General features: G+C 37.5%; 1 protein-coding gene across 12 annotated transcripts in view; it reads left to right on the top strand.

Annotated features, from left to right (window-relative positions):
- LOC128508385 (adhesion G protein-coupled receptor L3-like) overlaps positions 1-12,452 on the top strand; it is a 321,516-nt gene that overhangs the window by 36,325 nt on the left and 272,739 nt on the right. For all 12 annotated transcript variants that reach the window (XM_053479696.1, XM_053479700.1, XM_053479690.1 and 9 more), the window contains exon 2: positions 11,958-12,048. The gene's annotated coding sequence lies outside the window, so the exon portion shown is untranslated. The remainder of the gene's footprint in view (positions 1-11,957; positions 12,049-12,452) is intronic.

Raw genomic sequence — 12,452 nt, 5'->3', positions numbered from 1 at the left:
AAAAAATGACATATGCAAATCTAAAGTGAGGTTTTGGCAGCAGCTGTCATCATAATGTCCGGCTTATCAATCTACAGGATCGCTTACATTAGGGTACTTCCTTTTTCCTCTTAACGGCTCTTCGAGGGTGAAGGTGACGTACTCATACTGTGGACCATCCAATCGCTATTATTTTAATAGACATCTAGTAGAAGTAGGCATGGATTAATGGAAGTGGACCGGAAGTGCGTCTAAAAGGCCTGCATTTGGTAACTGCGGGGAAATGAAATAAAAAGATTTCCAGACTTCCTACAATGCCCCACCCACTTCCAATCTGTCCCATATTTTTATTTAGAATTTAATACTTGATCTTGTCTTTGTGAATTCGGGAAATAGAAAGAAAGGATCTAACGAAAAATTTAATAAATTATTGGATTATTGTAAAATAGGCAGATTAGCCAATCATTAAGCTCCTTTTATTGTCACCATATATGTACATACAGTTCATCCATTTCAGTTAAAAGTAAAACTGATTAATTTCCCAATGACAACAACGTTAGAAAATCTCCACAGAAAGTGAATATTTTTCATTTATAATAAATTATGCTTTTTATTCCCTATTCATATTTTGTTTACCTTTTTATATGCTGGAAAACAGTTTAAAACAACAAAAATAAAAAATCAAATTAGAGTTTGCACAAAAAGTTTCAATGTATTGAACAAAATAACCCTAGCATTATATGGACTTCAATTACTGTGGTAGAATCAAACAACCTTTTTTTTCTTTTTTTGCTTGCATGTACAATCAGGGTCATAAACATTGACACAATCCAGTATTTATTTATTTATTTTTTTTAAATTTCAACCTAATGTTGGCCTTCTTCACTTGCACAGACACCTACACACATTTTTACAGAGTTTGAGTGAGCAGCTATACCAAACGCAGATGTAACACTTAGAACCACATCCAGGCCTTTTATCGGTTTGATTAATCGCGGAGTAACAAAGGAATCAGCCTCACCTGGCTGTGCAACCGCTAGCCAGACATTTGTTTCAATACTTATGGGCCACTTAAAAATGTGTCCGTGTATGAAAATAGGTGTAATTTCGGAATTTTTAAATTTGATTTCAAATCCAGTGGAGGCCGAAATTGCTTTGTTCCAATATTTATGCACCTGGCTGTACGTCTGACGCATCTTGGGGCGTTTTATCAGCACGGTAAAAACACAGCGCTGTTTGTATTTCTCATTTTCGATCTGTTTTTCGGCCGTTCCCGTCCTCCTGTACTTTGTGGAAATACAGACGGGCATTTTGGCACGCGGTCGTTTTCAGTAATTAGGTCGCGGCCTGTTTGATGAGGATGACAATGTTCCAGTTCCGCTGGCGTTCCCAGTACATTTTACGCCTGTCGGTGGTGCAAACCGCTAAATGTTGATGTGACAGGCTGCGCGGTGACCTGCACGTGTTTGGTGTGTGTGTGTCGGCCCATCCATCCCCAGGACGTAGCCTCTCACCCAGAATTAACACAGTGAATACATATCAGTTCGCGTTAGCATCCGTGCTAAACAGCGCAAGTCCACCGAGGCATTAGCGAGGAAGGAGACCATAAATAATTCAGTTGTCTGATCGGTCCATTTAAAGATACTTAGAACAGCTGAGTGGAGAGGTGTTAACTACACACTGGGGGATTTACTCTGAGTGTGTGCGCATGCTCATGTGTGTGTTTCAAGATTCACACTCTGATGAGATAGAGATCGCCTAATTGTGGTTCCGTTCGTCTGAATTGCTCCGATACGTTTTCTGGCCAGAATCTCAGTCCCTTATCACCTGGCAAGCTTAGTGTGAGTCGGACCAGTTTTGGGAAGCTCTTATGCTTGATAGTGGAGCTTTTGGCAGTCAGCGGCTTCTTAATTGAAAATGTGATTAATATTACAGTGCAGAGACTGGAGTGAGATGTTGCTGCTCCCTGTAGTGTGAAAAGTGCAGCAATTTGTAGATTGTGTCATGATTGCGTAGCTTGTGTTTCCGAGCTTGATTTAACAGACGTGATTTTTTTTTTGTTAGTGTTGTATTCACAGCAGTAATATGAATTTTGTGTACGAAGCCAACAAACTTGTTCAGAAGCAGACATGTTTATTGTAAATTATTTCTTATTATTGTTAATTTTATGCACCAAAAATACTTTATTCTCACTCACACATCATCAGGGGCACCGGGGGGCGCCTAGAGCCCTAGAGGGACTTAGGGCACGAGGCGGGATACACCCTGGATGGGGTGCCAATCCATCTCAGGGCACACACACATACACTCACACGCTCATTCACACACTATGGGAACGCCAATTAGCCTAATCCGCATGTTTTTGGACTGTGGAAGGAACTCGTTGGAATTCCACCAAGTTTCCACAGGGAGAACATGCAAACTCCGTGCACACAGACCCCGAGGCGGGAATCGAACCCGGAGCCGAGAGGTGCAGGGCAACAATGCTAACCACTAAGTCATTTTTTATTTTTTTTTTATGGGGTTTGTTAATGCGGCATATTTAAAGATAATTTTCCCTTTGTTGCAAATGTAATTTTTTCGATTTTGAGAAGTCGCAAGCTTTTATAAATATGTGAAATTTCATCTAGTAACTGAACTAACTTAACATAACTTGTTGCTATGTATGAAATAAAGCATGATGTAATGTAAGGATACACTTAAAATTTTCATATAGTGAATCAAATAGTTAACCAAAATTAATTATTATTTCAAAATTATAAACAAGCTCACATTTGGATGTTTTTTGCTTGCATCTTACTTAATTTAATTTAATTTCATGCATTAATTTTTTTTATTTTATCAGCAGAAAGTTTTAGTTTTTTCCTTTTAAATAAATGCAAGGTATTTGCAAGGTTGATTGTATTATTTAGTTTTTTGTTTTACCAAATCAAAACCTTCTGAATAGAGAATTTAACAGCCTAAATTGTGTAGAAATTTGACTACATTAGTTTTAGCATTCGCTAAATTATAAGAAATTATTTTGATGCAGTTGTTACTATTATTATTGCAGGGAAACGCCTCCCAATTTAGATTTCATTCGAGGTTTTGAGGTCTTTCCTAACTTGAGCTTTTCTGTTAAAACCTTTTTTAAATTCTTTTTTTTTAATGTCTGTTCAAGTTCTTAAGCGTTCTTTTTAATGCAGCTAATCCTTTGTACATGCTTGTAATCCTTTTTTGAAGTAAAGGCCAGGTTTAATTAAAATCACTTTCATTATCAAGCTCTCCCTTTCTCTCCTCCTCGTGCAAAAAATGTTAATGCTTGAAGTACCCCGAATATTGGAGTATAACTAGAGCTGGAAATATGATTATATATAATATTGATACTGTGATCCAGTTCTCCGGGATATTCCTGTTATCATTATATAATTATATTTTTTTAGCTGATTTTCTTATCTTTTATTTTTTTGAATCTTTTATCTAATGTCATGCTTCGAAATTCAACTCTACTGTTTTGTAAGCAAGGCTATCTATCATGAAAATATACAATGTTGGGTAGAAATGACTGATGCTGTGTCCAGCACTGGAGGTAAATCATATTTGACATGCCGTGCTCTCAAGTCAAGGCCAAAGCAGACAGGAGTGAACGTAAACCATACGTTTTTAGCTAACCTAAACCTTTTTTGCTGTGATTTGTTATGAGCAATAAAATAAATAAAAAAAAGGGCGTGGTGGTGATTAAGTGCAGACTTACTACTACTACTACTACTACACTAAAGTTTCTTTTTACTTCATATAAAATCATTTTATTATATTACAACAATACAATGTCCAAATAATTTGATTTTATTTATAGATGAACAACCCCATCATATGCACGTTTAATATCGTAGATGATCCTTAATAAAGTGAGTTTCTGTTAGAAGTTATTAAAACTGGGATAACATTTCTCCCAGTGTCTGTGGGGACTGTACACACAATATCATTCCTCGACACCACTTGCATATTACAGGAACTCAGCTGGGTGTTATTGCTACATCCACCATACAGTCCTGACCTCATTCCAAGCCATTTCCACATGTTTGGGCCATTAAAGGAGTTCCTGGGAGGCCAGGGTTTTACACATGAATCAGGAAGTTCAATCACCTTGGCGATTTCATTCTATCCAAGTACAACTGAAATGCTGGTGAAGGGAAGTTATACTCTCATAAATTCGTTCTGTTATTTTGCACAATCAAAAGTCCAGGTTTTAATTTGAACGCTCCTCATATACTGTACATGATCACCTGTTCCCTTAACTTTGTCTGGAATTTTATCAGACAAAAACTGCTGCGCTGTAGTTGCCTCACTTTTTTGCGTTGGGTACCTTGAAGTTTCAGTTTTAGTGCTAACTTTTATAAAAGTTTAACAAACATCCACACCAGTCGAATCCAAGACAACTAAAGTTCCTAATGAGAAATTCAAGATTAATATTTGTACTCAGTTAAAACTTTCAAATGAAACCTTAAGCTAAAAACTACAGATTACAGATGCTTGGTGCTGTTACTGTTTTGGCCGAGATCCTTGGCTGAAACATTGTTCTAATCACGATACACAGCATCACATTCATTTAAAACTTCGGAATTTTGTGACAGAATTTCAGAAGCGGGGAAATCTTTGAGTCGAAGCAGAAAGCTCCGCATGTGCAGTTGTAGTAGTTTAACAAAACTGACTAATGAGGACGGCTGTGGCGCTGGTCGTCTGTGGAGAAACTCTGGCTTCGACTGCGCGCCTAAAGCAGCCCATTCATCATCCATCATGACTGGAGCTACAACGGATTTCGTCTTTGAATAATAAATCACGAGCGATGTGGGTTTTGGACAGCAGGCTGGCTGCAGCTAGACCCATCTAGCTAAAAGAAATGAAGTAAGATGGATGTGTGGATGCCATGTGACCGAAATCTCTTGTGGAGAGTTAGGTATATTTTGTTAACAACAATGATTTGGTTATGATGTTCGGTGCCAACAAATATTTGGAATTTTTCCTCGTGATGTTTCTGACAGGAAGAAAGAGCGACTTAAACGGACATCTGAGAACAATTAGAAAGAGTAAAAAAGGAAAAGCGTCCGTGCTAATTACCAGTGACACAGTGTTGCAGGTTTGTAGCTCATATTTAGCCCTAACCCGAGTGCACGGTTCAGTGTTTCTCCACTTGGTCTGTTCATGTGTGAGTGTGTGTGTGAGAGCGATAGAGAAAGAGAAGGCATAGAGCTGCCGTAGGTTTTGTTCCTTACAGTAAGGTAGTGCAGGCGCACAGAGGCACAACACTCTGCCTCCGCTTAGCTGATGTAACCCAGCGGAAACTCGCGCTCGTTCCTTTTCTCCTCGCGCAATCAACTTATGCTCGTGAGTGCCAGGTTTGGCTGTAAAACACACCGCTGTCATAATGTCATGCAAATGTTGGCAGGTCTTTATGACGAAATAACAGCACATGTTTTGCTCAACCCTTGTTCATAACTCGTAACTAAGGTTATGAAAAAACAGCTCAGAGTTTGACTTTTTCTAGTCAAGGTGTGTTTGGACAAGGTAAGGTACATGTGGAGGAATTTTCCAAGACAAAAACAAACCTGTTGTCTGTCTACTAACTGGTGCATGATCAGAGTTGTTGTATTTGCTGTAGTAGTCGAAAATTCTAGTAAATTGAATGCAATAATCTAATCAAACTTTCAAAATTGTAACTTATTATATTTTAAGATGCCAGATACCTTGTTATTACCTTCTATGAAAAAAAATTCCTATTTCTAGCTGACAAAAGTAAACCCCAACCTGGTCTTCTGCTGTTGTAGCCCATCCACCCCGACATTATACTTTTTGAAATGCTTTCCTGCTGACTGTGTTTGTAAAGAGTAGTTAGAGTTACCAAAGCCTTTCTGTCCAATTGATCCAGTCTGGTCCTTATCTTTATAATACCTTGGAAATCGACAGATCATTTCCCTGTACAGAACCTAAATGTTCTGATGATATTTTATACTTTTATTATTTAGTTTTTTTTTTGCACCATTCTTTGTAAACTCTGTAAACAGTTATGTGTGAAAATTCCGGAGATTCTATAGGAAATTTCTGTAAAATCCAAACAGGTATATCTGGCACTAACAACCATGCTCATGTTGAAGTCACTGAGTTCACATTTATGTCCTTGTTCTGATATGTTTGATATGAAGATTATCTGGAGCTCTTGATTTGTATATGGATGAATTACCGCATTCTGTTTCTCTTTATAATTGGCGGATCGGAAAATTGCATTTATTCAGTATTAATTTATGACAGTGTATTTTTTATATACAGTACTGTGCAAAAGTTGTAAGCACATACAAATAAATGTTATAAAGCAAATAAAAAACTGTAAAGCTCAGAAATGAAACAAAGTCAGTATTTAATGTGACAACAATTTGAGGACCCTTCAGTCTCAAGTACAATTTGTGTAATTTTTTTTATTAAGGAATTTAGCTGCCAAGTTTTACTAAGCATCCTGCAGAACCACCTACGTTTCTTTTGACTGTTGCAGCTGCTTCTTTTTTGCATAAAAAAATCCAGCAAGTATATTTTTATTAACATTAAATGTAACATGTAATTTTGTATTGGAATACAAATTTTGGAAATTAGAAATGCTTTTGTGTACTGAATTAATAATAAAATTCCTCAAATAATTGTAGTGAAAAAGGATGCCTAAGACTTTTGCACAGTACTGTATATAATTAATTATCCATTTACAGTATATATCCGTCTATCTATACATGCATGTACGCAGTACCAGTCATTTGTAAAACCCATGATAGAATATGATATTATATGAAGTTTCAAAGATTCCCTTTCTGATACAACCCTCCAGCCTGCATCCAGACGCAAATACATACACATACTTTTACTGTATAATATGTCCTATACCATCTGATATTTCTGGTATTTCCAAAAGTTGCTCAAATAAAGCCCAAAATATATACTGTATCGCTAGACTATTTCACCCACACTTTAATTTAACACATTAACCTGACATCTACTGCTTTTGTTTATACAATCTGATTTAATAATTCATGACGTCTGGATCACACCAATAAAAGTCCTGGGATTTCGTTTTTTGGAGCATCTTTATGAACTCGAAAAATAAAAGATATTTATTTGTATGCAAACAGGCTGTGCTGTCATTTCTGAGCTATGCGAATGTCTATCAGAGCCTATATGAATCATAATTCCGACAGCGCTGTTCCAGGAGGCTTGCCTTTTATATTCTAATGAATCTGATTACATGGAAGTGAGGGGGCAGGAGGGTGGAGCTGTTATTAGATCAGCATGCGCACGGTAGACAAGCAGGAAACATGCTTTTATGCCTTGTCAGAGCGGTCTATGAGGATTCTTCTGCATTATAGCGCTTTAATAAATGGACTGAAGAGCCCCATAAATGGTGCACTGATTTCCTAAATCCAGAATAACCGTAGTGCATCAGGAACTTGTGCAGTAGAGTGTAAGATCAAAAAGAAAAAAAAAAAAACCCTGTATGATGTAATCGGGGAATCTGTAAAAGAAAAGCTTGAGGCTTCAGTATGACCTTACTGTTACATTCGTTGTGATGACTAAACAGAAAAGCGCAACTTACACACTTGTCAAGTGTAGCCCATGGCTGACTATTGGAAATAAAGAAATGTAGAGGGATTAACACAGAAAGATGGGAAGGATTTAGCTGAAAAGCAACCTTAGTGGGAATTGTGCTTTGGGCGCCCATTAGTGTCATCATACTTCACAACTTTTAGCCTGCTGAATTTGCTTACTCGCTATTACTTGCTAGTTTATAGTCTTACTTAAGGATAAATCGCAAAACCACTGGCTGCAGTTTTCTGTTGCTGAGCAAAATCTAGGCTGCTTTTTATTAAATGGCTAGTTAGTTAAATAAGGCTAGAAAATAAAATAAAATAAAATAAAAAATCTGATAGAATGACGGGTTTGTTAAAACTTTCATAGATTTCTTTTGTCTGATGGACAGAATAATTGGAGTTTTGATATATCACTTTTGATATATCTTAGTGAAGTAAAAGACAATTAAACTGTCTTCCTTTTTATATACTAGCGGGGCTAAGTATGTCTAAAATGAATGACAGATTTTATATCTGGGCGTCAAAGTATAGTTATCCATCCATCCATCCATTCATTCATCCATCCATTTAGGAACATCTGTAGTCCAACTAGGGACCGTTAAGGCCAGTGGTTATTACCATTGTATTTACGTTATCCAATTTTACGACCCTGGTGGGACTTCCAGTCAACAATCACACACTACAGGCAATTTGGGAATGCCAATTAGCCTAACCTGCATGGCTTTGAACCGTGGGAAATAAAATAATTCTACTGTTTAGACTATCACATAATTACAGCTGATTCCAGATTATAATGGTTCGACCTATGATTTTGAACTTCACAGTGGTGTAAAAGTGTTATGCATTCAGTAAAGCAGTTTTGAACAGTTTTAAATTTCAATTGGCAATATACAGGATAGCACTCTCTAGTTTTGTGTGAGGATATTTGTTCTATGCAAGTTTAAGGTTCACTTGGATGTTCAGTAGGTTCCCAATTTCTTTTTTCAACTTAGTCTGCTTTAATATTATTGCAGGCTAATTCTTTTTGTGTATCCTTATAATAAAACATCTTTGATTTTAGTATGCTTGTGGGATATGTATACTTAATCAGGATTGTAGTACTTTCGTAAGATAAGTGGGTTAAGTGGAATTGAACAGAATTACATTACTTTTGTTATATTTGGACATGTATGTATTGTTAAAGTAGGAAAGTATAATTAATCAGAATTATAGTACTTTATCTTTGATATATTAGCTGGCTAAGTATACTTAATTTGAATTTTGTTATTTTACTTAAATTTGCAGAAACTCCTCGATTTAAGTTAGAGAACATAGTAAGGTGAAAATATCCCAAGTTGAAATTCATATAATATAGCACACCTAACTTGATTAACACCACAGCTAAGCTTGGCTGTCCTTCAAATTCCCAGAACACATACACTAGCCTACAGTTCAAAGAGAATTATACTGCATATTGCTAGACCAGGTAAAGATACAAATTAGAAATAGTAAAAATAGGACAGCTACAATTTAATTGAATTTCTTTCGCATTATCATAAAGACAAAAATTGTAAGTTGAATTGTTATCGGGTCCGGCTAAATTGAAACTGTATAAGCGTACTTAAAGAGTATTACATTACTTCCCTATTGTATGCTAGCAGGATAACATAGCTAATCAGAATTATAACAATTATAATTTTTTTTCAATCAAATTAACAATTTTGAGTATGATAAAAAAATAATAAAATTATTAAACGTTACTTTAAAATGCTGCCTGAAATGCTGCCTGCTGTGTGCATGTGGTTTGTGACTCTGGGGTACACACTTTGTTGTTTCTTGATGCACCAATATGCTGCTAGGATCAAATTGTGCTCATTAGCAACAAATCGATTTCACAGTTTGAGACAATACTGGAAATGTCTCAATGCTTGGCACAGACAAGGAGATCCGGGGTAAAGTGTCTTGTGTGTTGTGTCTTTGGTTGATGTGACAAAGATGCTGTAAAATAGTTGCGTGTGTGTGTGTGTGTGTTTAATTATTTAAGCTTCAGAAGAATTAATTATCATGAAATGGTCCACTTAGTGTGGCTGAGGGTCTCATTACTCGCACTGTAATTAAATTCAACCTTTTCCTGTTCAGGAAACCTTCGTGAAGTGTGTCTGAAAAGGCATTAAAAAAATGCAGCAATTGGTAAAAAGTCAGAAAGTTGCTGGATCAGATTTGCAAGCACGTCTTTAAAAAAAAAAGCGAGATCGGAAATGCACGAGAAGACAGAACAGGTGAAGGATAGGCAGTTAGAATGCTAATGGTGCTAGAACAGACTGTTTAGCATTGCGCGCTAATGCTATTGAAAGCAAAGCACCCCCCACCCCTCCACAGCACTAAATCTGCCTCTTAAACACTTGTCTTACCAGCGCTCAGCCTCGTACATTTATTATCACTTGCATATATATGTGTAGGCATATACGTCATCAAAGGCATCTTACATATACAGGCCATCTGCCACATCACACGCACATACACTCACACAACAACACATCATCATAATGGTCTTGTCAGTGTGTTCTGTGAAGTCTAATGGGGCTTTTCAGGGTAAAAGCACCACTGAGCAAGCGAAAATCCTTAACATCACCATTATCATCATAGGCGTCATCATTATCATGATCATCTGGAGTCTTCAGCACTTCTGCCTATTACTTTGCTCTGTGTTTATGTCACAAAGCCAGTTATTTTTCAGCTCATTGTCTTTATTCGATTAAAGATTGCCCAGAATGGCAAATTATTACATCATTATATAAATATTGGTGTTTCTTATAGTATTTAAAAGCATACACTCATGGTTCGGGGTTAACTTGGGCTCCTCTTGTGCTGCACTCCGAGATGTTGAGCCATGGATTCCATGAGACCTCTGAAGGTGTGCTGTGGTATCAGGAACCAAGATATTTGCAGCACATATTTTAAGTCATGTAAGTTGCAAGGACGGGCCTTCATGGATCACCTAGATTGTTTGTCCAGTACAGATGTCGAATGTATGCTCTGGTATCAGGATTTGATGGATTTGGAGGTCCTGTTCCTCAAACCATCTCTGGACAATTTTGGGAGTTTAGGAGGTTGCATTATCTTGCTTGAAACAGGCCATTTGAAAATACTTTTGCCATGAAGGGGTGTACTTGTTCTGTAACAATGGTTAGGTAGGTGGTATGTGTCAATAACCACATCCTGATAAATGGCAATACCCAGGGTTTCTGAGTAGAACATTGGCCTGAGCTGCCTCGCTTGGCTTACCTTCTTTCCATACTGCATCCTAGTGCCAAATCTTTCCAGGGTAAGTGACATACAAGTGTCATTTCTGGGACTAGTTTTGGTAGGCACTATTTTCTGAATACCGGGAACACCACACAAGACCTATGGTTTTGGAGATGCCATTTATCCCAGTTGGCTAGCCATCACAGTTTTGAGAACTTACTATTCATTCGCTTCCATTGTAACTATACAGTGAGTTTTATTAAGTGGTTTAAAATGTTATGGCCAGTGTGTGTATGCATGGTATACAGTACGTGGTGTCAAATGATACCACTAATAAAGGGTTGTTATTTAGGAAATTAACATCAGAATGTGAGAACAGGTAAGTCTAGGGTGTTGTTCTTGGTTTGGCCTGAACCCTTGAGTTGTCTTGCACAAGCCTTTGTGGAGTTTACACAAATTTTTAGGCAAAGAGGGAAACAACTAGTGACGTGCCATGTTTAAGAGAATGACCTTACTGCTTGAGAATGACTCTGACGTTAAGGCTAGTATAATGGAAGCAGCTACTTTTTACAACCGCGGTGAGCAGAAAAGCATCTCAAAACGTCAATCTTTAAGCGCGGATAAACAAGTCTGGTTGTTGCAAGGCATGGGAAACAATTTTCAAGTCAGGTCCTGTCATGTGATACATAATCTCTTAAAGCTGTCAATAAAATATCTGATTAGAGACTCAAGTCTCAGCGGTGGTTCATGCTCGAGAGCAATAAAGACCTGATTCAAACGATCATGTTCATTCAACCGATCCGAATAAGGAAGCAGGAGGCATCTTAATTTGCCAGTCAATTCTGTTGTTTTCGGGGTGTGGCTTTGGAAAAGAATGCTGAGCAGATGGTGTGTATTTCAGCTCGAAGATTCAGCATTGTTTAACAAGGGTCTGGGAGAAAAATCAAACAAAACGCATAACATTATCAGAATTATTGGCACCCATCAAGAGAACTAGCGCCCCTTACCATGTCCCATTACCCAGTCATAAATAATAGTACTTGTCTCTTTCTTTAATAACGTATTGGCACTCTTTTGTCATCCAAAAAATGTATTAAGAACTGTATTAATACCTCTCTCTCTCTTTTTTTTCTTCTTATACTTTCATAGGGGATTGTAGGAAGTGGACTTTGGTTTGACCTTTGCACTGATCGTGCTTGGAAGTTTACACACCTGTAGCCCTGTAGAAGGTCACGCACAGGTAAGGAGGACCTTTTTTTTTTTTCACGCCCCTTTTCACAGGATGCACCGTGTCTTTGTGATAAATTAGCTGTCAGGGGTACTTTATTCCATCTTCACTTTACTCTCAGAGGTGGCATTGTTCGCATTCATTCATATTTATGAATTCACGAGTAATTATACATTTTATAGAACAGACAGATGGGAAGCATTGGGGATGATATGACAATATGAGTTTTTTTTTTTTTTTTTGGCAAATTCAGACGATCATCATTATGTGCAGACCTGCTCAGAAGCCTATAACACCCCCACCCCTGCCGCACTGAGACGTTTCTCGCTTGGTAACCAAGACGACGTGCGTCTTCGCTTGGTAACCGCGTGCAGAGCGTGTTTTTTTTCCCCCTTCATTCAAATGGTTTCGGCACT

The sequence above is a fragment of the Clarias gariepinus genome, chromosome 20 (assembly GCF_024256425.1).
Source record: "Clarias gariepinus isolate MV-2021 ecotype Netherlands chromosome 20, CGAR_prim_01v2, whole genome shotgun sequence".
NCBI classification, from domain to species: domain Eukaryota; kingdom Metazoa; phylum Chordata; class Actinopteri; order Siluriformes; family Clariidae; genus Clarias; species Clarias gariepinus.
Note: the sequence above shows the minus strand (reverse complement) of the source record. Positions and strands in the feature narration are given on the sequence as shown.